Raw genomic sequence first — 26,608 nt, 5'->3', positions numbered from 1 at the left:
TATGGTATGGTATGTATTTTCATGGAATCCATTTGTCTTGTCTATTATTTTGTCTTTGCCCTGCTCTGCTTTGCTTTTTCTGTTATTCTGTGTTGCATTACTTTACATGATGCTATGTTATTTTTCTGAATCCTTTTCAATTCTTTTTTCTTTTATTGACTTTTCATGGCTTTTCTTTGCTTTTAAGTTCTGTTCTGTTCTGTTCGTTATGTTATTTGTTTCTTTTTGGTTGTTCTGCATTATGTAATGTTATCTTCTCTTACCTTAATTTATACATATGAGAATTCTTTTTTCTTCTCTTTTTTCTTCTCTTCTCTTTTTTTCCTCTTCTCTTCTCTTTTCTTCGCTTTACTTTGCTTTGCTTTTCCTTTGCTTTTCCTTTCTTTGCTTTGCTTTTCCTGTTATTCTATGGTACATTACCTTACATGACGCTACATTATTTTTCTGAATCCTTTTCTATTCTTTTCTCTCTTCTTTTCTGGACTTTTCATGGCTTTCCTCTTACGTACTGTTCTGTTTGTTATGTTGTTTATTTCTTTTAGGTTGTTTTGTATTATGTAATGTTGTCTTCTCTTACCTTACTTGATTCGGACGAGAATTCTCTTCTGGCTTTGCTTTGCTTTCCTTTGCTTTCCTTTGCTTTTCTGTGCTTTGCTTTTCCTTGCTTTGCTTTTCCTTTGCTTTTCTGTGCTTTGCTTTTCCTTTGCTTTTCCTTTGCTTTTCCTTTGCTTTTCCTTTTTTTGCTTTGCTTTGCTCTGCTTTGCTCCTTCTGTTATTCTATGGTACATTACCTTACGTGATGCTACGTTATTTTTCAGAATCCTTTTCTAGTCTTCTCTTGACTTTTCATGGCTCTCCTTTCCTTTTATGTTCTGTTCTGTTTGTTATGTTGCTTATTTCTTTTAGGTTGTTTCGCATTATGTAATGTTGTCTTCTTTTACGTTACTTTATACGTATGAAAATTCTTCTCTTCCTTTTCTCTTTCCTCTTTTCTTTTCTTTTCTTTTCTTTTTCTTTTCTTTTCTCTTTTCTTTTCTCTTTTCTCTTTTCTTCTCTTTTCTTCTCTTTTCTTCTCTTTTCTTCTCTTTATTTTTTCTTTTTTATTTTCTCCTTTTCTCTTTTCCTTTCTTTCCTTTCCTTTTTCTTTTTCCTTTTTACTTTTTTCTTTTCTTTTCTTTTCCTTTTCTTGTTTCTCTTTTCTTTTCTTTTTTCTTTTCTTTTCCTTTTCTTTTTTCTCTTTTCTTTTCTTTTCTTTTCCTTTTGTTTCTCTTTTCTTTTCTTTTCTTTTCTTTTTTCTTTTCTCTTGTCTTCTCTTCTCTTCTCTTTTCCTTTCTCAAATTTTTTTTTGTGGTCTTATGTTTTATGGGTTTTTTTGTTATGTAACCCTATGTAAAGCTATGTAATGTAATGTTATGTATATGTTTATGTTATGTTTGGTTCTGTTGTGTATGGTTGCATTGTTCTGTAGTATGTTATGTTATGTCATGTCTTGTTTGGTTAGACTTTGGTATTTTATGTTTTTTCATGTTACTTTACGGCAAACAAAAGCCACAGAGCCACAGAAAGCAGCAGCAGGAATACAGGCCAAGCAGTCCCTGGTCCCTGAAGAGCGAGAACTTGAACTAGGAGCAGCGGTACCCACCACACACAAACAAACAAGAAGAAAAGGAAGAAGAAGAGGAGGTGGGTGGAACCGTGGGGTATTTTCCAAAGTATGACACCGGCCGATGATAAGCATCCTTTTGGCCTTCCAAAACTCGCTCCGCCACTGTCCTTCTTGGCCAGCGATGCGGGAAAAGGGCTCTCGTGCCTGCCCTGCGCGTCTATTGCTGCAGCAAGGCTGGAGCCCTTCCAAGCGCCCGCTGTTTTGCCCAAGCTAGAAGCCCTGGGGAAATGGAGCCCTGACAAGGGGCTGTGCTCAGTGCCACAGAGGAGAAGAAGACACCCCCGCGGGCCTCCCTTGGGGCCCGCCCGGGGAGTCTAGAAAGCTTCCTCTCCCCGGACGCGGGGCACGAGGGCCACCTTCGTGGAGCATGAGCAGCAGGCACCTGGCCAAAGGGGCCCAAAGCAGGCCTGGCAAGGGGCCGGCGCTCAGTGCTGCAGAGGCAGGCAAAAAACCCCCGGCGACGCTTGCTAGCCCACCGGGGGGCAAAAAAAGCCTGCCTCCCCCCAGCTGCAGGGCACGAGAGGCCATCTTCGTGGGGCAGGCATGAGCAGCTGGCAGTGACCAAGCCAAAATGGAGCAGAGGAGCCCTGACCACAAGCGGTCCTGCGCAGTGCTGCAGAGGAAGGCAAAAAACCCCCGGGGACCAGTGCCAATCTGCCCCGGGGGAAAATTCCTTCCTGACCCCAGCGGCGCTGGCGATCGGCTATTCCCTGAGCACCTGAGCAAGACCGGCCTCCTCCTCCTCCTCCTCCCCCCACAGGTAGGCTGGCCACGCCTCCCAGGAGCTAGATGCCCAAGCCCTAATTCCTGGCCCTCAGCCTGGAGCCATCTCAGGGGCAAAAGGCCCCTGGCCTGATCTACTCTGGGGACAAGAAGCCCTCCCGCGCCTGCTCTGGGACCCCTGGCGACACCTCTGCATCCCATTTCTTTACTTGCTGCTGCCCCTGGCTCCGCAGGGGATGAGGACGGCCAGCTCTGCAGCGCTCCTCAGGAACCTCCATCAGCCTCGTCCTGCCCCCGCAGGGTGGTCCTCGCCCAGCCCCCTCCAAGCAATCCCACGGGCTCCTTGAGGACCCCCTCGGAGGTCTCTGGCCTGTCCCCGGGCCAGCTCTGGCAGTGGCACACAGGAGGATGCTCCTTTGCATCCTGCCCCGGGGCATTGTGACTGCTGCGTTGCCATGGTGGCGGCACTGTGACATGGGGGTGACAGGGCCCCCCATGCGCAGCCCTGCCCACTGCCCTTCTGCCCAGCATCCTTTGGAGGAAGGAAGGAAGGCAGGCAGGCTGGCTGGCCTTTGGCGTGTTGGCCCCGAGGCAGTCCCCGTGCCCAGGAGGCCCAGGGGCTGTCCCTGCCCTTGGTGGCCATGCAGCAGGCACAGCTGCTGGGCATCCCTGACGCCTCCTCAGCCATTTGGCTCCCAAGGACACTACAGGGCAAAAAGCAAAAGCAGGACTGAAGAGCTTGCTGCTTAGACGCCCGCCAGAAATTGCCGCAGAATGTCGGTGTGATGAAATGACTGGCGACGTCACTCAGATACAGAGGAACTTCCTTCTCTGGGTTTTTTCATTAATAAGTGAAGCTAGGAACAACAATCTCCCAGCACACGCTTGGTCCTTACTTTGCAAAACTGGTGCAAGGAGTGCAGAAAGCTGCCAGACTCTGTCTATTCAGTGAATGAAGCTCCACATTGTGGGGCAAGCTCCGTGTGACCAGACAGGCCCTTGCCCGTGGCCTTGCCCATGGCTCTGAAGGCTCAGCAGGCAGAGGGAGGCTAGAGACAAATTCCCGGGCCAGGAGGGCCCCCTGCCCAGAGGGCGCGTAGCAAAAAGACAGCCTTGAAGTCGCGAGGATTTCCAAGCTCGTGGCATTTGTGAGCTGCAGCCCATGTTTTGAGCTCCACTGGAAAAGGAACCGGTAGCCCGCGCATTTGAAGGCCATGCTTTCCTCTTTGCAAAGGGCCCAACAAGGCAAATGCAGGTGGGAACAGCACATCCTGAAAGAACTCGCTAGAGCTGCACTAATCGCGTTCCCCTACTTGGGCGGGGGGGCGTGGGGGGGGCGGATCACAGTGTGGGAATGCAATCCCGTCAATTGGGCCCCAGGCTTTCAAAAGGATGTGGAGGTACTTGAAAGCGTCTGGAGGTGGCCACCAAAGCAAGGTGGCGAAGGGGCTGTCAGGCATGTCCTCTGAGGAGCGGCTGAGGACTCTGGGCGTGTCTAGTTTGGAGAGAAGGGGGCTGCGGGGCGACCTCACTGCTCTCTCCAGCTTCCTGCGGAGGGGAAGCGCAGAGGGAGGTGCTGCTCTCTTCTCTCTGGGACCCAGGGCCGGGGCGCAGGGGAATGGCTCCGAGCTGCAACCATCAGGGGAGGGTCAGACGTGACATGCGGAACCATTTCTTTCCCAAGGGGGTTGCCAAACCCTGGAACAGGCTTCCGAGCGGGGTGCTCTATGCCCCACGCCGGTCAGTGTTGCAGAGGCATTTGCACAGCGCCCTTAGTGCCGTGCTTGAACTTTGGTCAGCCCTGAAGTGCTCAGGTATTTGGACGAGATGGTCGTTGTAGGTCCCTTCCAACTCTTCTCCCTTCCCTTCCTTTCCCTTGCCTTCCCTTCCTTCTGTTCTATTCAATGTATTTTCTTTTAAAAGTGTTATTGCACTGCATAACAAATAAAAAAGTTGGAGGAGAGAGGGGCAGAAATAACGTCCTGCTGCAACAAATAAAGTTTCCAAATAGAAAACTGTACCACAGAGAAACAAACGTTTCAGTATCCCTGTTTGCTAATGAAATTAATTACATCATTGCTTTAGAAGGGAAAAGCTAAAACATCTGTGTTCAAGTGGTCAATTCATTAAAATGCAAGGACTGTGTGGAGAGCTTTTAAAGACTAGGCAAGCTAACCATTTACCTAGTAAAGAAATTAAGAATTTCATGAAAATCCATCTCTTCAGGTTTTTTTTAAGTTGAATGTGTTCATACCTATAATGAAATCACAGAGAGAAATATGGTAACATGGAGATATCAAAGCAGACAGCAGTTGAAAATTCCCATCTGACAACAGCATGAAAATGGAAGAAACAGGCAGACCTACAGCTCTTTAAGACAAAGTAAGCCATTACCAATGACAGGTACAACACTAATGATGAAAGATTTTTAAATATCCAAATGCATTCCCAGAGCCTCTGAGGTTTCTTTTTCCCCTCAGCTCATGTAGAGTCCATCAGGTACTCTTTTTGAATTGACCTGAGTACAGAGGGTTAGTGAAGAAAAATCCAGAACTGGAAGCTGACCTGACCTAAACTTACTTCCTGTCCCTTCAGCATGTCTACACTGCTAGTCCTGTAGCACTCTCACATCTCCCAGCAGATAACCTGCTCTCCTCCTGCTCTGCCCTTGCATTTGGTATTTTCCAGAAAGGTTCACCAGACTCTAGAGTGCTGTCGGATCCATCTATCTAAAGACTTTTTATCACACCCAGCTCTCTCCCTCTGAGAGCCCCCTAACACTGTACCAGCTTCTAACTTTCTAATCGTCTGGGAGAAGGAGGGAACATTCCTGGTGTTTGCAGTAACATCAAAGCACTCTGCCCAACTTAAGCCTCTCTGTCTCTTGTGCTTTCCTGAAAGAGATGTAGATTTCAAAGCCCATTCTTTGAAGCAACAACCGTCACAAAATTCAGTGTCTTCATCCATTTCAGCAGAACTTAGGAATGGAATGGGGCTCATGGCTTAACAGTCCCACTTGTCCTGAAGTTGTCTGAAGTTTACAAAAGAAAAATCAGAAAATCTCTTTTTTGCAACTGTGTCATCCCCCAGATTGGATGCAGGTATCTCCACTTGTACAAGAGGGAACTTTATCCAATAAGAAGGGCGCACAAATCCCCAGAGAGAACCATCTCTTACACTGTGACTGGCTGTTCTGCAGGCACATCTGAAGACAGCTGTTGGGAAGGTATCTTTCAAGGTGACTCCTGCCAGATTCATAAATGGAGTGAGACATACTGAAGCTTCTTCTTCCTCTTGGGGTCTTGGTCCACCACAGAAATCAATCATTATCTTACTTTGCACTTCCACATTCACTTGCAGATTGTCAAGGATCTCAAAACGCAGCTCATGTACCTTTTTTTTTTTCCTTTTGTTCCCATTGCAGGAATTGTCAATTTGAAGATCACTTACTATGACCTGCAATCCAGTCTCCTCCACGGAGACCAGTAGGACTGCTAAGTAAGAAGTGTTCATCTTCAGTACCACACAGATTAATGTATTAGAGACAATAATGAAATTTGCAGTGTAAAAGAATTGTTCAAATCCATCATAATTAAAAAAGACAAAGCTTTAAACAGAGGGCAGAAAAAAGACTAATACTGGTAACAAAAACAGACCACAGAGATTTAAAAAAAATTAGTAGTATGAGGTAGACATGAAATCATGATTATAGGGTAAAGGTCAAGAAAGAATTTTTAAACTCATTGGAAAAGAAGGGAATTCTTGCAGTTCTTACAAATTTAGAAGTACAATATGCAAATAGCATTAATGAGAAAAAATGGTTGAGTGTGAAGAAGATAAGCTAGGGACCTATCACACTACTGTATAATTTTCTATTACAAATAACTAACACCTTTGTATCTTTTGATATTTAAAAATAGATGAAGTACTGAAAAATACTAGGTAGGGAACAAAGCCACAATAGTCTGAGGGAATTGGACTAGGTGACTTCCGTTTTTCTTTCATGATGTGCACTTTAACAAAAGTCAGGATGACTCTCTGAACAAAGAGTCTGACAGGAAGAATATAAAAGATACTGAAGATGAAAGTCAAGAGGTTCAGTGCTTGAAGAAAGGCTCTGCTTAGATTACGGGGAAAAAAATCATGCAACCTGTAGAACAAAAAACAGGTATTATGAGGAGAAGAGTGAGGGGAAAGCTATTATATGTGGTTTATAAATCAATGTAACAGAGACAAGAGATTCAATGTAAAATTGATCAATTTTCAAAACTGACTAAACCAAGGTTAGTCTAATGATAATAAACTAAAGGAAAAAAAGATGAAAACCAAAGAAATGAAGAAAACCAGAATAATTTTGGAATAAGTGTCTCTGGGAGTTGTGGGGTGTTAGTCACTGACTCAAATTGATCTGTCAGTAACTGTTATGTTAAGCACAAGTTTTAGCACTTCAATGCTAGCAAAATGATAGGAAAAAAATTAGGCACTTTTTTCTTTCATTTTTATTTTTTAACTCCTGTGTTTACCAATGAATGTGCACATTTGGAAAAATATGTATCTTAGGACTTAGTTTTCAAATGGAGTTTTGATTTTGGTGGAAACAGTTTTTCCAGAAAGGAGCGCTGCACACAGAGAATACATAATGATACCTAACCAATGACATGAATCCAAAGCAACAAGATTATGTAGCTCACAAAATGCAAAGAAGCAAAAGTGCTTCTGTTCATGAATGTGTCACTCCATGTGTGGTCTGCTTCCCTCATCTGCTAGACAGTAAGGTTCATCCAGCACGTTTTTCTATTTAACTGATGTTTACAGGCCTTGTGCCTACGCAGCAGAACAGGTGGCTGAGAAAAGTATTCAGGTAAGAGAACTGAAAAGAGGACAGTGAAAGTAGGAATTAGGGCAGGGAAGGAAAGAGAGGAAAATAACTATCACACAAAAAACCTACAGTGATCAGTGAAAAGTTTAAAAGATTTTAAAAGAAAGTTGAGAAGTAAACATAACCTGTTAGCAAATCTAATAGAAACAAACCAAACAGAATTATAAAGAGATTTAAGAAACAGGAAATTCACTTAGACTGCATGACAGAAAAAGAAATAATAATATCACAGAAAACGAATATCACTGTTCCCCTTGATGAGCCTGGAGGTCCAACCAGTCCAACCAATACTTAATTACACTAACCAAAGAATAGCTGTCAAGGTGATGAATGCCAGAACTATTCAGTACCACTCAGTGGCTAAAACAGAAAGGTACTCAATTTTTATCAGATCTGTTTCAAACTCCGAAGGAATGCTAGAAAGCAATGAAGTAATCAGTCTGTAGAGCATCAAAAACAAAATTGCAAGGATTCAGTCCTTGAAACCTGTACCCTGGCCTACAGGAGTCCCTGTACCCTGAAAGAGTACATTCATAAATAATCAGAAAGCTTGAGATCTAAAAATCTGATGGAATTCCAGGGGACTCAGTGGAACTAGGAATACTTTCTATTAAACACTAGGGAAAGGCTTAAAGCAGAGACTGTTAGCAATATAAACTTAATATACACACCCAATAATGTTTGCTGCAACCAAACCCAGTATGGAAAAGGTGCTCTAGGGCAACATGGCAGAAGTCCTTTTCCTCTTGATGAAAAATCCTTGCTGCTAGGCAGCCTTGAGGCAGGCTGTCCCCCTGCAGCCCATGGAGGATGACTGGGGTGCAGAGATTCCCCTGAAGCCCATGGAGGACCCCACACCAGAGGAGGTGAATGTGCCCAAAGGAGGCTGTGACACCATGGGAAGCCTGTGCTGGAGCAAGCTCCTGGCAGGACCTGTGGCCCCGTGGAGAGAGGAGCCCACGCTGGAGCAGGTTTGCTGGCAGGACTTGTGACCCCGTGGGGGACCCACGCTGGAGCAGTCTGTTCCTGAAGGACTGCACCCCGTGGAAGGAACCCACATTGGAACAGTTAGTGAAGACCCGTGGGAAGGACTCACGTTGGAGAAGTTGGTGGAGGACTGTCTCCAGTGGGAGGGACCCCATGTTGGAGCAGGGGAAAGAATGTGAGGAGTCCTCCCCATAAGGAGGAAGGAGCGGCAGAGACAACACGTGATGAACTGACCGCAACCCCCATTCCCCATCCCCCTATGCTGCTGGGGGGAGGAGGAAAAGAAAACTGGGAGTAAATTTAAGCCTGTAAAGAAGGAAGGGGTGGGAGGAAGGTGTTTTAAGGTTTGGTTTTCTTTTCTCATTACCCTACTGTCCTGGTTTCAGCAGGGATAGAGTTAATTTCCTTTCTGGCAGCTGGTATAGTGCTGTGTTTTGGATTTAGGCTGAGAATAATGTTGATAACACACTGATGTTTTCAGTTGTTGCCAAGCAGTCAAGGACTTTTCAGCTTCTCATACTGCCCTGCTAACGAGAAGGCGAGAGGCACCCAAGAAGCTGGGAGGGGACACAGCCAGGACAGCTGATCGAAACTGGCCGAAGGGATATTCCATACCATATGGTGTCATGTCCCGTTTGTCAGCTGGGGGCCTGGCGTGGTAGCTGGGGGTCTTGTGCAGCATCAACTTTGGAGTGATGGCATTTGTCTTCCCAAGTAACTGTTACGCATAACAGAGCCCTGTTTTCCTGGGGATGGCTGAACACCTGCCTGCTGATGGGAAATGGTGAATGAATTCCTTGTCTTGCTTTGCTTGTGCGTATGGGCTGGGAGGCTGGGCAGCTGGGGGTCGTGTGTAGCATTGACTTCGGGTGATAAGACATTGTGCTGTTCATCACCTGTTTATTATTATATATATTATATATATATTATTATTTTCCTTTTTTGTGTTTTGTCCTATTAAACTGGTTTTATCTCAAGCCACGAGTTCTCTCACTTTCACTCTTCCGATTCTCTCCCCCATCCCGTTGGGGGATGGGCAGGAGTGAGCGAGCAGCGGCATGGTGCTTGGTTGCCAGCCAGGGCTAAACCACGACACCTATTCTGATTCCATTGTTAAGAAATTAGTTTTTTTCCCAAGTCGAGTCTTTTTTGCCCATGACGGTAATTGGTGAGTGAACTCTCCCCATCCTTAACTCAACCTACAAGCCTTTTGTGATATTTTCTCTCCCCTGTCCAGTTAAGGAGGGGGAGTGATAGAGCAGCTTTGTTGGGCACCTGGTGTCCAGCCAGGGTCAGCCCACCACACCTGTTTATTCCAAATGAGCAAGATTTGTTCACTTATGAACAGATAACAAAGCACCCTGAGATCTTTCCATGATTCCAAATAGAAAGCAGTGCTTACTGAAATTAATAAGTAATTATTAAAGTCACCTGTAGGGTCTGATTCAAACAGCTTTACCATCACATTTTACAAAAAGGGAACTTACCCTCCCCGTCTTCCTCTGCTTTAATCTTCATCATAGATATGAAATATATTTAATAACATATTTCAGAATTGCCATTGATAATGTGTAAAGTAAACTGTGGCATAAGACAAATCAAAGAAAGTAGTCATTATTTTGCCCTTCGTAATGATTGGTTCCCTTGTGGTGGCAGAAAAGCTGGTGGACCACATCCTTTCTTGGTTACCTGGGAAGAGTTCAGACTTTCCCCTTGAGGCGAGAACTGGTGCGGAGTTTTGTTATGACACAGGTATGTCCAAGTCAAAACACAGAGGAAGAATTCAGCTCTGATCAGCTGACAAATACTGCTGCATCCCAAAGAAGTGGTCACATTGACCTTTTCAAACATTGTTCTAAAATGCCCACACTGATCTCTATGACAGTCTTACCTCATGCATCTTTCCAACCTATTTCTTGAAAATTACTTGCTTAAACACAGTCTGGCTGCCAGTATGGACAGGGTAGGTTACCAGGCTCCACCCACAGTATTAACCTATTTCTAATGAACACTGTCTCTCTCCTTCCTTCTTCCCGCTGCAAACTACTGTAACTGCTTAAAAAGAAAAGGAAAAAAAATATCACGATACGGAAGTTTTCTTCCTAAAATACAATAAAACCACAATGCTGGAATCCAGAGGTGATCTAATTCTCTCTCTGGTACCCAAAGGCAGGCACCACAATATTTATAGCACATTTGTAAAACACTTCCAAAAATGAAGGCTTCAAAACCTTCTCAATCTCTTTCAATACTTCAGTATCTTTATCACAAATGCTGGTTTTCCCCAAATCTAACCTGAATTTCCTTTTGTTGCAATGTACATTCATTACTTCCTGTGCTGTCCATTGTTGATAAGGGGAACAGGCTGGAAAACAGCCAGAAGCTGTAGCTACATCTAGTGCTAACAGTCTGTTAAAAGACCTTACAAAGAGGTCACTGATATTTAAGGAAAGCTAAATGCTAGTATGTCAATATGTCAGCTCTGAAAACTATATATTGGACATAATAGCAGTGTCAGATGTTTTGGGGTACTGGTCATGAACAACTTTTCAGGAGATGGAGGAGATAACACCTTAAGTGTGGGAAGAAACTGATAAAGACAACTGGAGAAGCAGAAAGCCCTAGCTATAATACATGATTTTATACAGTACTTTTTTTTTTTTAGAAATGGAGCTGCACACTTAAGTCTGAGTTGGAAGCTAAAACTCATAAAAATACAGAAGAAATTGGTTCCAGGTCCTGTTTTGTGGGAAGTTTGATCCAGTACGTAGATCCCCATGCAGGGAAAGCCTATGCAGTCTCTTGCTGCCAGACATGAGTTTGCTCTGCCCATGTTCCAAAGCAATCAAGAAGCTGCGTGGCTATAGTAAGGGTGGCATTTAGCCCATACCTGCCTAAAACCATGATGTACATAAACACAAAATCAAGGGCAGCGAACTGGCTTAGGGTATTTGCCCCTTGGCTTCCTTTTCTAAACAGCCTCAGAACACAAAACATATGGTGTCAAGAATTACAGAAGTGTTGGCTGAGAAAGTACTGAAGTAACTGGAAAAAAATTGTGATGAGAACGCAGAAATTACATAGCCTGGAAATTTTGCAGTAAAGAATAAGCTTGCCTTAAGACATAAAAATAAACACACAGACTAAGAACCCAGGAAAGTATAATAGCAAACTGACATGCAGTGCTCGGCTACTAGCATCATCATTGTTTTCTCCAGTATTTGTGGTTTTAATAGCAAAGTAGCATGATGACATCCATCTGCACACCATTAGCTCTGGAAAAGAATGGGTTTATTAAACAAGATAAGTAATAAAAATACTTTAAACAAGAAAAAAAATATTTTCGGCATGGAACTGTTACAGTGCAGCACAAGTTATTAGATGTGAGCCAGGCAATCTTAACAATAGATGGCACTGATCCTTGAATTGGGTTGCTAAACATAGGACATTACTATACCTATGCAAAATGGTAAGGAATTATTTTCAAAACAAAAGCATGCCAGATTCTATATATGAACAGTGTAGCCAAAGGATAGACTCCAAGGCATGAGTATATCTATGAGTATATATCTAGAGTTCATATAAAACAGGTTTTTACCAGAATTGTCGGATGGAAAGACTAAAGAGGGGAGTTAAAAGAAAAAAAAACCAAAACCAAACCCAAAACATCTCTGGCAGAGGAATAATTTTGGATGGAGTAATGTATTAAACACTGCACTCCCTTCAGGCACCTGCCCACTCAGTTTTCTCTCTTGCTGACTGTAAGGTGCTCTGCTTTCACAGTCCCCTCAACGCACTTGCAGACCTCCTGCTTCTCCCCCCTGTTATGGTTTCCCATCTCTACTGGCATCTCCTCAGGCCTGAACCCAGGTTTTACCCTCGTGGTTTTCTCCTTTCCCCTCTTCTTACACAAATTCTGGTCATCATTCTCTTTCAATATCCTGCCTTTTAACCTCATTTTCACTAGAAAACAGTTTCTACGTGCAAGAAAAGGTGGAAGCTTTTGATAGTACCTCTAGGATATTTCCTAAGGCCACTCAGCTTTTTGTTACCTCTCTTCTTCACTGCCAGAAGGTGGTGCTCTTGTTACTCCAGGAGGTTTTTGTTAGTTTTACTGTGGCTTTAATATTGAGGAAAACCACATTGCTCTGGACTCAGTCTACTAATACCATTAAGTTTTGTGTATGCTCCTGTATTCACCTGCATTCTTAGGTGAATGCACAGCAATGTGATTTTCAATAAAAAGCTGCAGAGCATCTCTAATTCCTGAAACTCAGTCAAATGTGATTATTCGTGACTGAATGAGTACAAAAGTAATCTGTACCTGTTTACTGTCAAGAGGGACAAAATTAAGATTATTAAATCTTTTGAGAGCACAAGGGCACAAGCCTGACAAAAGACTGAAATGTTACTGCAAAAATAAATTGCTGAAAATATTAGTGCTAAGAAACAGATGTGCAGAGGAAGATAAAGCTGTGTTAGCTGAGGCTGTAGACATTTTCCATGGAATATATCACCATTCCTACCTCTAGGCACACTGTGGATTAAAACTGTTCATAAAATGTTTCCTGATTCAAATATAGTGCAAAAACTTCCTGTGGGAAAACTGAGTGCAAGACAATTTGCTGTAATCTGTTACCACCGCAGATGGGTGGAAACTGCATTAGAACAGCATGGAGCTTCCAATGATTCTTCAGCTGATGCATATAAAAAGTTGTTCCTACCTTGAAAGGGCTCTTGAAATCAAAGAAAGGTTTTTAGGTTTCTTAAGGTATGGTGAAATCTCTTTGTCTGGACACTGGATTTTCTAGATTTTAAAATGATGCTTATAAAACTGAACAAATGCTTATAATCCAGGTCCTTCAGCATTTCCCTAAAGTTCAGAGATGTGGATCTACAGAGATAACCACTACCTGTGTTTTACAGAGCTAAAAGAAACATTATTCATAAAAGAAGAGAGGCTGGCAGCCTCACATGTCCCTCACATGTCCCACAGAGAATGAAAGCACGTGCCAAATACATGTGAGTGTTTTGTCATCTCTTGTCATGGATATTGCTTTGTGCACGTTTGGGTCAAGGGAGGAGGGCAAGAAAATAGCCATAAAGAGAAGAAAGAAGGAAAAAAGAGGCACAGGCTTACTAAAGGACACTTGACTCTGAAAAGAAGCTTTGAAATAGTTGGGGGATTTTTTACATAACTAATTATCTGGGGGAACAAGGAACCAAAAGACTTGACTTTTAGCCTGGGGTCCAGGACTTGGCAGATTCCTTTTAAAAGGCCATGGTTACATTTTAAATCTTCAAACTCGAAGAACTAGATTTTATCCTTAACTCCTTGTTTACCTGCAAGACCATACAATTTGTCCAACTCCTCATGTCAAAAGGGATAACTTTTTCTAGTCATCCTTGACGGATAAAATGGTTTCCTAAGATTATATTTTAGAGTAACAAAACAGGCTATGGGTCCAACAGTCAAACACCCTGATACTTTCAAATGTCTCCGATTTTAGATGGATAAACAGCATCATCTATATTGAACAGCGCAGTGAGCTACTTTGTTCATTTATATACAGCATTGAAATGCTCAGAGAAATGTGTTACACCTTCAGCAGGAAAAATGTTTTAAAATTTCCACCCACGCACTCTTTTTTTTAACACATAGAAGTCATTAGTAGTTTCTAGCTCAGGTTTTAGCATTAATTGGATGTGCAGATTGAGCTCAGAATAGGCTGACAAACTGATATAATTTATTCAATTACATGATTCTTAATGATTAGCCTAATATGATCCTAATAAAAACTATACCTGACCCCTTGATATATTGTTATGACTCTGATTAACATTGGGTTTATACATATGTCTACTTCAGGTAGCATAATCTTACACATTTGTTTAGTGACTGCGCACACTAGAAAAAAGTTTAAAAAACACCAACAGTAAATGACTCAGTAGTATTTTTAGTTCAGCTGATGTGTCTGGAGTTATTCTCATGTAATGAAGAACAGAGCTAGAGCAGCAGCTCACCACCAGTCCAAAAGAGTACAAGCATTCAGATTTCAGTGGTGATGCTGGCTGCAAAAAGCCCTTTCATTGACACATGGTCCCTTTTGGCACTCACGGGCAGACTTTTTGAGGCCAAGAAGGCATATATATGACCTCTCTTGTGACTTTTGCCTTAGATTTGGCCAGAGGAAGTTAAGAACATGGGATGAAAATAAACACGCTGTGGACCACACTTACTAAACAATGGTCTTCCCTCTCCTCAACCCACCGGGAAACTCAAAAAAGAAAAATAAATGCAAGGATAACTAAACTCAATGCACATACCTAAGCATCCCTAAGGTCACCGTAAGAGATTTTCACCCTTTTTAAAATAACTGTTTCTTAAGTGTAGTGCAGTGTAAACCTGGCAAATGACTGTAACGGAGCAGGAAACAAACAATAGCTAGGTAAGCCTAAAGTTTTAATATTACCCTTAAAAGGAGCTAGAAAAATGCCATCAAGGAAGGCCATAGAAGTCTTAATGTTTATCTCTGCCCACATCTGAGTACAATGGTACTTCTGAAAACCAAACTAGTAAGACAGACCCTGCATGGAAGAGCAAGCAGAACGGGGAGCTCACCCATGACTGGTGTCACAGAGCCATCCTCTGATGTTTCACCCAGGCCAGAGCCCAGGGGAATGGAGACATCAAAGGATCCTGAGCAAGCGCATAGGTAATGACAACAAAATATTACCCTTGTGCCCCACTTCCAAAACCAGGTCCAGCCCCAAATAATGATCAGCATCAACATGTTTCCTTCTTAAATTACATTACAAATAAATACTTGCTTTCTTCTACTTTAAAGCAGACAGATCAAGTGCTTTGGTTCAAAAACTACCACCACCAACCCCATCAACACATGTGACAGTGGGCTAGGATTCAGTATACCTGAGGAGCAGGCTCCTGAGAAGTTTCATATTTTCACTGGCATTTGAGTATCTCAAGCAGAGGATTTGTGCTACAAATAGCAAGGAGGAAAAGCTTTCTGCCACATACAGAACACTCTGGAGAACAAAGCCTCCCCAGTCATCTCCACACGGACACCAGGTGGTGAAATCAGACGCTGAAATTGGTGTCTACGTCTCACCACTAAAAAAGTTGGCTCAGACAGACCAAGATGATGGAAAAAGTGAATATAATAACAATAGCAATTCCCAGTACAAGGAGAAAATAAACCTTCCAATACCTTATGGTTCTCTAAAACTAATTTTGTATTCTTTCATATTTCTCCTCTTATTTTTATTTCTGGTATTTGGTATATCTAAGCATGTTTATGGACAGCTTCTTTTGCCTGTCCTGACTCTGAGGCTTGACAAAATAATAAAAACATACTTAAAAATGTAATAAGATCACTATTTTAAAAATCTTAAATCCAAACCAGAAGAGAGCTAAAGGTATACAGGACAAGAAAACACAGCAATGGAAAAAGTATTAACTATGTTCTTCATTGCAGTGTTCATTGTCTTCTATGTTGTGTTTTATGTGGTGCAGTCAGCCAGTATTCAGAGCCATTCATGTGAAAACAAGTGAATTTCAAATGCTAATGTGGTGACTGATTGACAACTAGTGTACACAAAGTCCTGCTTCTTCAAACACATGAAGAAAGCAATTATTACTTTGCTTAGAAACCCCAAAGTTTACCACTTAAAACAAGCTCTTTACTCAAAAAATGAGTAAAGATGTAAATAGACCTGTATCTTCTATGAACAGACTTGGTTTATTCTTCCTCCTCTCCCAACAGACATTATCAACTCCTCAGATTACCTCTGCACCCTGAGCTGTTTATGTATCCACTCCTAAAATGAAGACTGCATTACCAAGCAGCATGGGTCAATGGCCTGAACAGTTGGTGATAAAGTCCCAGTCTCCACACTACACACATTTCAGAAGTTTTAGCCAGATCCTATGGATCAAATGCCGACTGGCATCCTGAATTCACGAGGTATGCACCTGGACCACACCTTCCAGCTTGCTTTCTTCCCAGTCTCTTCTCCCAGTTCCCAGACTGCTCTACAATGGGAACTGAAGTGCAGTAAGGGGACAGAGTCAGGAGATCCAGTTAAAAAAATGTGTGAGCTCTACCTTTTGACTAAAACACTAATGTACCTGCACCCAAAAGGACCTGGGATAGCAAACTCTTACTACTTCATCTGTTTAAGCTAACTATAACTTCTTCAGGTGGCACAGGCTCAGCCAGAACAGAAGGCTTTTCAAAACCCTCTGTCTTCCACTCTTTCAGATTTTACTCACAACCTCTTGCATAAGCTTTGGTATCTCTGAGAACCAGTATGCTAGCCCATCTGCCTATTCAGTCAAGGAACACTTTCATGCCAAACTGAAGCAGGAACTGCCACTATTTGCAGCTGAATTGAGCACTCCTGGCATGCTCTTCAGTTTTCAAGCCATCACACATCAATCAATCTGAGCTTTTGAGGTAAAAGGCACCATGAGTTTCAACAGAATAAATATACCCATGGAGAAAAATTGGTTCAAAACAGTAAAAGCTGCAATAGAAGACCAAATCATATCAAACTCAGGAAAAGATTAGATACCTGCCACACTAAGAAAAATAACCTTCTAAGGTGAAGCCTTAGCCAATGCTAGGTTTTCTGGCAAGACAGCCAAAAAGACATCTGAAGCGAATTGTACATGGCGTTGGTCAGTCCTCCTTGCTTTCAGTCTCTGTTTTCCCATTCTTCTACCAGGGAAAGCGCTCAAGAGATTTCACATTTCCTATTATATCTTTAATTTAATGTGAGTTTACTACTTCCCATTCCTTATTCTGATTACATTATTTTCAAATTTAAAAAAATCCTCTATATATTTATTGAATAAATTGCCTATTTTATTAACTGTTGTTACTAAGGCTGTATGTATTAGTATTAAAAGATGTTATTAAACATTAAAAGATGTTTAAAAAGTGGAATTTAAGCAAGAAGTATTTTTGTGCAAAAAGTATTTTTGTGCAAATAATACAAATACAATTCCTTAGGGCTGATACTGGAAACAAACTATACATTTGATAAGTAACTTGCTTTGCAGTGACACATTAAAATAATATTCATAAATGTAAAAGGTTAATGTAGAATACCTCTAAAGCAAAAAAAAAAACAAAAAAAAGGTAGAAAGAGCTTTTGTAGAAGTATACTAATGAAAAAAATAAATACACAAAGCTCTTATAAAATAACTAGCTTTAAGGATACAAAATATTGTGTTCCACATTCTCCTGCACATTCTTTTTAAATGATTGCATTCTTGAAAATCTTTAATCACATTAACCAAAGAATCATACAATGGTTGAAGTTGGAAGGGACCTCTGGAGGTCCCCTGATCCCACTCCACTAATCAAACAGGGCCACAGAGAGCCAATTGCCTAGGACTGGGTCGAGATGGCTTTTTAATATCTCCAGGCATGGAGACTCCGCAACCTCCCTGGGCAACCTGTGCCAGTGCTCAGTCACCCTCACAGTAAAAAAGTGTTTCCTGATGTTCAGAGGGAACCTCCTGTGTTTCAGTTGGTGCCCATTGCCTCTGGTCCTGTCACTGGGCACCACTGAAAAGAGCCTGGCTCTGTCCTCTTTGCATCCTCCATGCAGGTATTTATATACATTAGCAAGATGCCCCTGAGCCTTCTCTTCTCCAGGCTGAACAGTCCCAGCTCTCTCAGCCTTTCCTCACAGGAGAGATGCTCCAGTCCCTTCATCATCTTTATGGCCCTGTGCTGGACTCTCTCCAGTATGGAGCCCAGAACTGGACCCAGCACTCCAGGTGTGGCCCCACCAGTGCTGAGTAGAGAGGAAGCATCACCTCCCTCAATCTGGTGGCAATACTTGGCCTAAGGCAGCCCAGGATACCAGTAGCCGCCTTTGCCACAGGGGCACATTGCTGGCTCATGTCCAACTTGGTGTCCACCAGGACACGCAGGTCCTTTTCCGCAAAGCTGCTTTCCAGCTGGGTGGTCCCCAGCATGTACTGGTGCATGAGGTTGTTCCTTACCAGGTGCAGGACTTTGCACTTCCTCTTGTTGAACTTCATCAGGTTCCTATCAGCCCATTTCTCCAGCCCTCTGGATGGCAGCACAACCCTCCAGTATATCAGTCACTCCTCCCAGTTTTGTGTCATCTTGCTGTTGTGACAAACTTGATGAGGGTAGACTCTGCCCCATCATACAGATCACTAACAAAGATGTTAAACAGGACTGGACCCAATACTGACCCCAGGACACACCGCTAGTTACTGGCCTCCAGCTGGACTTCATGCCACTGATCACCGCCCTCTGGCCCTAGTCTTTCAGCCAGTTTTCAATGCACATCACTGTCTGCACATCCAGGCCCTACAACAACAGCTTCTCTATGAGGATCTTACGGGAGATAGTGTCAAAGGTCCTACTGAATCCAGGTGGACACTAACCACCGCTCTCCCCTCATCTACCAAGCCAGTCATTTCATCATGGAAGTTTATCAAATTGATCAAGCATTACTTCTCCTTGGTGAAGCCATGCTGACTACTCCTGATGATTTTTTTGTCCTTGTGCCTGGAAATGGTTTCAAGGAGTAGTTGCTCCATCACCTTCCCAGGGATAGAAGTGAGGCTGACCAGCCTGTAGTTCCCTAGATCTTCCTTCTTGCCTTCCTTGAAAATAGGAGTGACATTTACTTTCTTCCAGTCTTTGGGCACTGGAGCAAAGATTATCAAGAGTGGCCTTGCAATGACATCAGCCAGCTCCCTCAGCACTCATGTGTGCATCCTATCAGGGCCTATGGACTTATGTACATCCAGTTTGCTTAAGTATTCCCTGACTGGATCCCCTTCCACCAAGGGTGCATCTTCCTTACTCCAGTTTCCCCCTGGTGCATGGTGTCCAGGATTCCTTAAGGCTCGTCTTGCTAGTAAAGACTGAGGCAAAGAAAGCATTGAGTACCTCAGCTTTTTCCATGCCCTGTGTAACCAGGTCTCCCATCTTTTTGAGCAGTGGGCTCACATTTTCCCTAATCTTCCTTTTGTCACCTGTGTACCTACAGAAGCCCTTCTTCTTGTCTTTGACACCCCCAGCCAGATACAATTCCATTTAGTTTTCCTAACTTCATCCCTGGATGCCCAGACAATGCTTCTGTATTCCTTCCAGGTTACTGGTCCTTGCCTCCACCCTTTGTATGTTTTCTTTTTGTGTTTGAGTTTGGTTAGGAGCTCCTCGTTCCCCTACCTAAGCCCCTATATATTTTTGCCTGACTTCATATTCATTGGGGTGGAGCTCTCTTGAGTTCAGAGGAGGTGATCCTTGAATAGTAACCAGCTTTCTTAGGCTCCTCAGAGCCTTATCCTATGGGACTCTCCCAAGCAGATCCCTGAAGGGGCCAAAGTCTGCTCTCCCAAAATCCAGGGTGGTGAGCTTGCTTTTCATCCTCCTCCCTTCCCTCAGGATCCTGAACTCCACCATCTCATTAAGTAAATTTCTATTAATCTTGAGTTACCATTTACATTTTGCTGTGTTATATTTGTATCAAATATTTTTTTAGCTTTTCCTTACAGTGCAGAATATATCTTCTATGTTATTTTTCAAGTTGAGGGCAATGTCTTAATTGTATCTATATTTAGGAAAGATATTTTTTCCATAGGCAATAAATAATAAATCGTGTGTTCTATGGAATGAATCTTTTAATAAATATGTATTCTAAAAATGTAACACTACAGTATTGACTTATTCTATGATATTATGTCTGTTTCACAAAAATCAAGCACATCATATAAACAAAAGTAATTTCATAAATTTCTTTGTTTTTAAAAGAGAGTTCCAGTGACATGAAAGGAAAATAATAATAAAAAATGTTTCACATTATTTGAAAAATAAATAAATACCATTTTGACATTGCAGCAACTTCTATTTGCTTTTGTAACGCAGAGTGAAGACATACATATAATTTCCTGCTCTTTCATAAAAACAAACATTCTGTAACTCATGATCTTCAACATGTAAAAGCACAAATACAAAAGAGAGTTATAATTTATATATATTTTATTAATTCAGGTTTGGGGGGTTTTTTTAACACTCCTGAAAAATAATTACATTTTAAACAAAACCAGTAAAACATGGCATTTTGTTTATGGAGGGGAAACATAGAACTGTGGAACACTGCAGTTCTGCAGATATTTCTGTACAAGTGTGGTGTATATAAGCTATTCTCTCACTAAGACACTTTGGAGGAGAAAGGCAAATTTAAATCACTGGGATAATTGTTATAATAGTTTAATGTTACTTAGAATTATAGGAGAAACTGTGCTGCTTCAAAATATTGAAGATACATGGATGAAATCTAGCAGGATGGCAAAAGAGAACAAAGCACTGGAAACAAATAAAATGTGATGGTGTCAATATTTACCTTGTTTTCAAGTTAAGTATCGGAAAACACGAGAGCACAGAACAGGAGCTTCTTTGACTGAAGAGACAACTGCAGATGATTTATCAACACAGAATGGTAAAAAGATTCATATTGTTTTCAGTGAAATTTCCATCTCCAGAATAAAATATAGTAGTGTAAATAGCCTGAAAAGTGCAGTATCTTCTGGCAGCATTAGCTGCAGATGCCCCATTTTCCTTCTTTCAGTACTAAGAAGCAACTTTTTTCCTCCTAAGGCCCACTCGGTATCAAAATGAACCTGATGCAAGTCCAACCTGTTCTGTAGTTGGGAAGATACATTCTTGTTCATGCCATAGAGTTCCCTTAGCTTAAGAAGTGTTTGGGGAGACAAGAGATAAACCTTCTGGCTACAGCCTAACTAGCACTTCCAACCCTTTCAAGAGTAAATCTGTGCCAGCACTGTCCACTGTTTCCAAGTAGAAATGTAATTATGATTTTAGTCACGTCAAGTTGGAAAATCTCAGTTTAAGAATACAGATCCTTAACCTTTCTGGACTTTTGCCATGAAAATAAAGAAAACATTTTGACTTTTGTAAAGCACTGTGAACCACAGAGGAAGATGCTAAATAATATATATTATTGAATAATTTATTTTACCACAGCCATTGCATTCTTACTGAATAGGTAAATTGGTAGCCATGGGTCAGGCCCCAGCACATTGCAGTGATTTGTGTCTCTTTGGAATTGCCAGGGTGACGGCATACTTTTTCCAAACATTCCACTAGTTTTTCAGGATTCTGAAAAACTAGTTCAAGGGTGAAGTTCCAAAACACTGGAGGTGCCCACTGTTCTAGGTACTTGCTCATGCTATCCCACACACCCTGCCACTCATAACTATCCAGCCTTGGGGCAGATCTCTGGGTCGTATTTTTAAATAGTTATTTAACCCCACAAGACCTGAAACACATTCAGGAGACATAGCAATAGGAGCATGCTGGCTTGAACATCCCAAGGATACTCAAAATACTCAAGAGCTGTTGTAACTAGTCTGAAGGAGAAAGGGAAGGTGAAGGTGAAGATGAAAGAGTGGGGGAAAGTATTCCCCCCAGTCTTGCCCACAGATTGGTTCTCTGGGGAAAAAAGACGAAGAGTGTGATTATTAATAATTCCCAGGAGATGGCGCCCGAGGTGTGGAAACGACAGCAATGCCAAGTGCAAATACCAGCTTAGTCTCATGGCCAATAATGTTACCATATCGTAAACGGATATTACACAGTGCAACAAAATGAAAATCCTCATCCAGCTCCCAGAGGTGATAAATAGCACTGTAGGGAATACATAAGGCAAATAAGGATTTACATGACTCAGATCTCTTGTTATCTCAACACTTCAAGCCCCATGTTGGGTGCCAGAAAGGACTGTTGTGGTTTAACCCCAGCCAGCAATTAAACACCATGCAGCTGCTTGCTCACTCCCCCTCACCCCCAGTGGGACAGGGAGGATAATTAGAAAAAAAAGTGACATGGGTTGAGATAAAGACAGTTTAACAGGACAGAAAAGGAAGAAATAATAACAACAAGAGAGTAACAACAACAAGAGAATAACAACAACAACAACAGAATATACAAAACAGGTGATGCACAGCACAATTGCTCACCACCCACTAACCGATGCTCAGCTGAGCCGCGGCCCTCCCTGGCCAACTCCCCCAGTTTATATAACGAGCGTGATGTCACATTGTATGGAATATCCCTTTGGCCGGTTTGGGTCAGCTGTCCTGGCTATGCTTCCTCCTGCTTTTTGTGCACCTCCTCACTGGCAAAGCATGGGAAGCTGAAAAGTCCTTGACTTAGTGTAACTTAGCAACAACCAAAACATTAGTGTGTTATCAACACTATTCTCATCCACCTAAATCCAAAACACAGCACTATACCAGCTACTAGTAAGAAAATTAACTCTATCCCAGCCGAAACCAGGACAATAACATACACATACACATATACACACAGATGGCATATTCTTTGGAAAAACAGCGGAATATTGCACCTAGCTTAGAAACATTATCAGCTTGCACGGACAGTAGTGTTGAGAAAGGTCTGAGATCCCTACAAGTCCTAAAGAAGGCTGCAGAAAAGAAATTGCTACACTTGAAAGAAATTCCTTTGCCATCTTTTAAATAAATACAACATGTACATTTCCTCTGCCCAAGAAGCTTCACTGGCTAGTTAGCAAGTAAAACTTCCCCTCTGAGCTGAACCTTGCTAGCTCAAGTCGTGACTCTGGGTCAGAGGAGCGGACTCATATCCCAGCCGCAGCACACCTGCCCATATGGTTCAGAGCACGATGCCTTAATGGCCTCCTCATGAACACAAAGGAAAGAGGAGGGTATCTAAAACATTATTCACACCATAAAAGAAACAAGAAAAGTCTGAGTCTTTCCCTTCAAAGTGTTACAGATTTAAAATACACCATGCAGACCATTTGCAAAATCTGAATTAAATAACATTCTCTCCACTCTCCCAAGACTCAAACCTGTACATTATTGATAAAATGATGACTTAAGGGGGGAAAAAAAACCCAACCAAAACATACATAAACAAGCACAATCCTTTGGAAGCCTCTCCTCATACCTGAAGGCAGTTATAGAAGGACCAGCTGGTTTAAGTCAACTATAATTTGTTGAAAAGTACCATCTAGTGGTGATTTTATATTACACAAACACACTGAATTCTACACACTAAAATGTTCTTTGGCCTGTTAATGTCAGAGCACAGATTCACCAAAACTGAATTTTGCATTATGATACCACCCCATATAACACTTTCACTCAAAACAAAGAAATATATTATCCTTTGCTCTTACCTTTGTTCACATACCAGTTTGTGGAAAGGCATGATATTCCTGAAGAGAAATGAAACGTCTGCAACCTCGTTGCTGAGTTTGGCTCATTTTCAGGACTGGAGTAGTAAAGACTTCTGGAAAGAACATTATAATAATTACCAAAAGTGTTTTTTGCTCCCTTAGCAGAAACCTCAGATGGTGCTATCAAATTAACTAAGAGAGCAACCCAGGAAAAAAGCAGCACCTTTATCTTTTTCATGTTGCCAATTCTTGGTGTAACCAGGGACATGTTTACTGTAAATAAAAATACAAAAGGGTTTATTGAAATTTTTGGTATATTTTTGCTGTAATTCAGAACCCTTTCACCTCTCTTGGGAAGTCTAATCCACATCAAGTCTGATGTCAAAGCATAGACTAAATTGTTCAACACACAGTTTATCATAAATATGACTGCAGACCACATTAATAAGCCCCATGTTTTCCTGAAAGCAGCAGGAGCCAAGGAACAAAAACAAAATAAGAAGTAATGGCCGTTCACAGTGCTACTATGATTTTTTGGGGTCTTTAGAAAATAGGGTAGCAAAGCAGTAGGTGGTAACCAAAAGTAGTAATGTTTGTTGTAGTCCCTGGTTACTCCAAGCCTGTGGACCCTGCAAATGGACAGAACATCTAGTATTGTATTCACCTACATAGCCCAAAGATTCAGCCCAAATGCTCAGCCTCACGCGTCTGGTGGCCCTGGCTAAGGTTATTAAATACTTCTGTAGGAATGTCAAGACCCACATCAACTTAAGGAAGGAATAAAAGTCAGGACAAACTTTAAACTTGCACTTAAGCCCATGACGTCAAGGTTAGAAATGTCAGGTAAAGGATTCTCAGGCAGACTGAAAACAGCAACAGTTTGCACACCAGTAGTGGATTTACTCTTGGTCACTGATCTGTGGGGAGCAGGAAGGAGAGCATATGCAACTCGAAATAGTTTGCCTTCGCCTATCCTTGTAATTTTGTTTTGCCATGCAGTTAATGAACTGTCACATTGGCCTTTCTTTTCCTAGCCCAATTCTTTACATTCCTGGGCTTGCAGATGCAAATAATATCTTACAATAACTTATTTTTTCAAAACTCCTCCCAAAGGAGGACTCTCTTTCAACATTCATTTTGTTGCTCCAAATCCCACCCATTGTGAGTATGTAAATGCTATGGCAAGAATTTCTTTTCTGTGTACACACAATCTTTCAAAGTGGTTTGAGTTTTGAAATTGTTTAATCACTAAATGTAAATGTATAAATGTATAAATTACTAAATGTAAATGTATAAATCACTGAATGCAAAAAATGTTTAGTCACCACACCATAAAATACGCTACCTCACAGAATTGTGTGTCATATGTTACATAGGTCCTCCTCATACAGATGATCTAAAACCACATTCTTTTCCTAAAAGAAAAAAGTAATCACTCATTTTTATATCTGCCAGTTCCTGCTCCCCTTACGTTATTCAATTAGTTCTTCAATCCATCCTAATAGTTTATGTTATGATTAAACCATCAGAATATACTCCATCAGGTTCAGTTTATCTTTATTCTACCATGTCACAGTTTCATGGTTTAATTATCCGATGTTGAAAACAGCTCTTGCAGAAAATCTTGATTATTCCAACTGCTTGACAAATTCAGTTCAAAGAGAGCTTGTCAGTGCTTTTAAATATAGTCTGCATAACAGAAATTTGAGTTTATTTCAGTTTTTACAATAGTGGGTCAAATACAATTACTTCTGCTATATGTTGTACAGATATTTTTGAAACCTAAAGCATATAGCATCACTTTCTCAGACAGTTCTTCTGGAGGCCAATTTAGAATCACATGGTGTGAAATTGGACAGAATTATTCCTTATTGTTTTACATGCGAATTACTTCCAGTTATTTCTTGTTAAGTGCATTGTTATTTGCATGAGCTAGAATTGTGCTGAGTATTTTAAAGGATAAATATTCAATCCCTTGTAAATGTTAAAAAACCCCCAAACAAGATAGTAAAAATGGAGGAAAATATTTCAACTGCTTCAGATGGATAAAGTAGGGAAATGAAAGCCAGAAATTTGAATGATAAAAATACCCGAGAGATTTACTTTACAGATGTAAATAGATATGATTAATTTAGTGATTATGATTAATTTCAACAGGAGAATCACAAATAATTTGACTTCCTTGCCTTGGTATGATATGAAGTATATCTGCATTTTCTAGCCTTAATATTTTCTAGCTTAAATTTCATATGCTACTTTCCTCTGTTACAGATTTACATTGTTAATATGCAAAGCAGTACTGCACAGTTCCAAACCATAAAGAAAAAGGTGATAAACTTCACAATACCTATAAATGGAAAATTACTGATTTTTCTACAGCCTGCAGACATATGCAGCTCTGCATAATGCACTCTTGCCTACTCTGTGCTGATATTGCATGGCGCCCCACATTTGGGAAAGATGTTTCTGATTGAGATGCAAATATGGTTTGAACTCAGTGGGTGTTCTGGAATTTAAAAGCAGCAAAGCCTCAGAATGTCAGTCATGTCCATGCAGGGTCCTATTCAGATGGGGCATGGCACAGCGGGAGGTTTTTAATGACAATACTGCCACAGATGACCGACTCCGCCTCTCTTCCTGGCTCATCCCACCGAAACAATGAGCTCCTCCCAGAGAAGCTAGGTGAGGTGAGGCTGGCACTCCCCGACTGGAGGAGGAACACAGGATTTTGAAGAAAGAACTGTTTTTAACCATAGTTAGAAGGCAAAAAGAAAGGAGACGATGCACCTCAGGACCCCTTCTTGCTTTTCCAAAGTGTAAATACCTATGACTTCCAAGCCTACATGTGACTGCATTTCAGACACGCTCCTCTTAATTCTTGCTCAACTACCACAATCCATCTGAGATTAAACACAAGTTGGTAGCAGTTGGCACCCACTGAAAGAGGTGACAAGAGTAATATATTTTCATATGGGAAAGTTCTAGGCATAAAAATGTTTTCACCACCTGGATTACATACAAGCGAACCATGACTGAAATCTGGTAGAATTACAGAGGGTCACTCTTACTGTACTGCACTGGCAAAAGACTCT

General features: G+C 41.6%; 1 long non-coding RNA gene across 1 annotated transcript in view; it reads right to left on the bottom strand.

Moving 5' to 3' along the window:
- Window positions 1–26,608, bottom strand: part of LOC142600496 (uncharacterized) — a 76,385-nt gene that overhangs the window by 23,636 nt on the left and 26,141 nt on the right. The window contains exon 3 of the long non-coding RNA XR_012834006.1: window positions 23,517–23,629. This is a non-coding gene — a long non-coding RNA (uncharacterized LOC142600496). The remainder of the gene's footprint in view (window positions 1–23,516; window positions 23,630–26,608) is intronic.

Source organism: Balearica regulorum, chromosome 2, assembly GCF_011004875.1.
Source record: "Balearica regulorum gibbericeps isolate bBalReg1 chromosome 2, bBalReg1.pri, whole genome shotgun sequence".
In the NCBI taxonomy this organism is placed as follows: domain Eukaryota; kingdom Metazoa; phylum Chordata; class Aves; order Gruiformes; family Gruidae; genus Balearica; species Balearica regulorum.
This window is presented reverse-complemented; position numbering and strand designations above follow the sequence as displayed.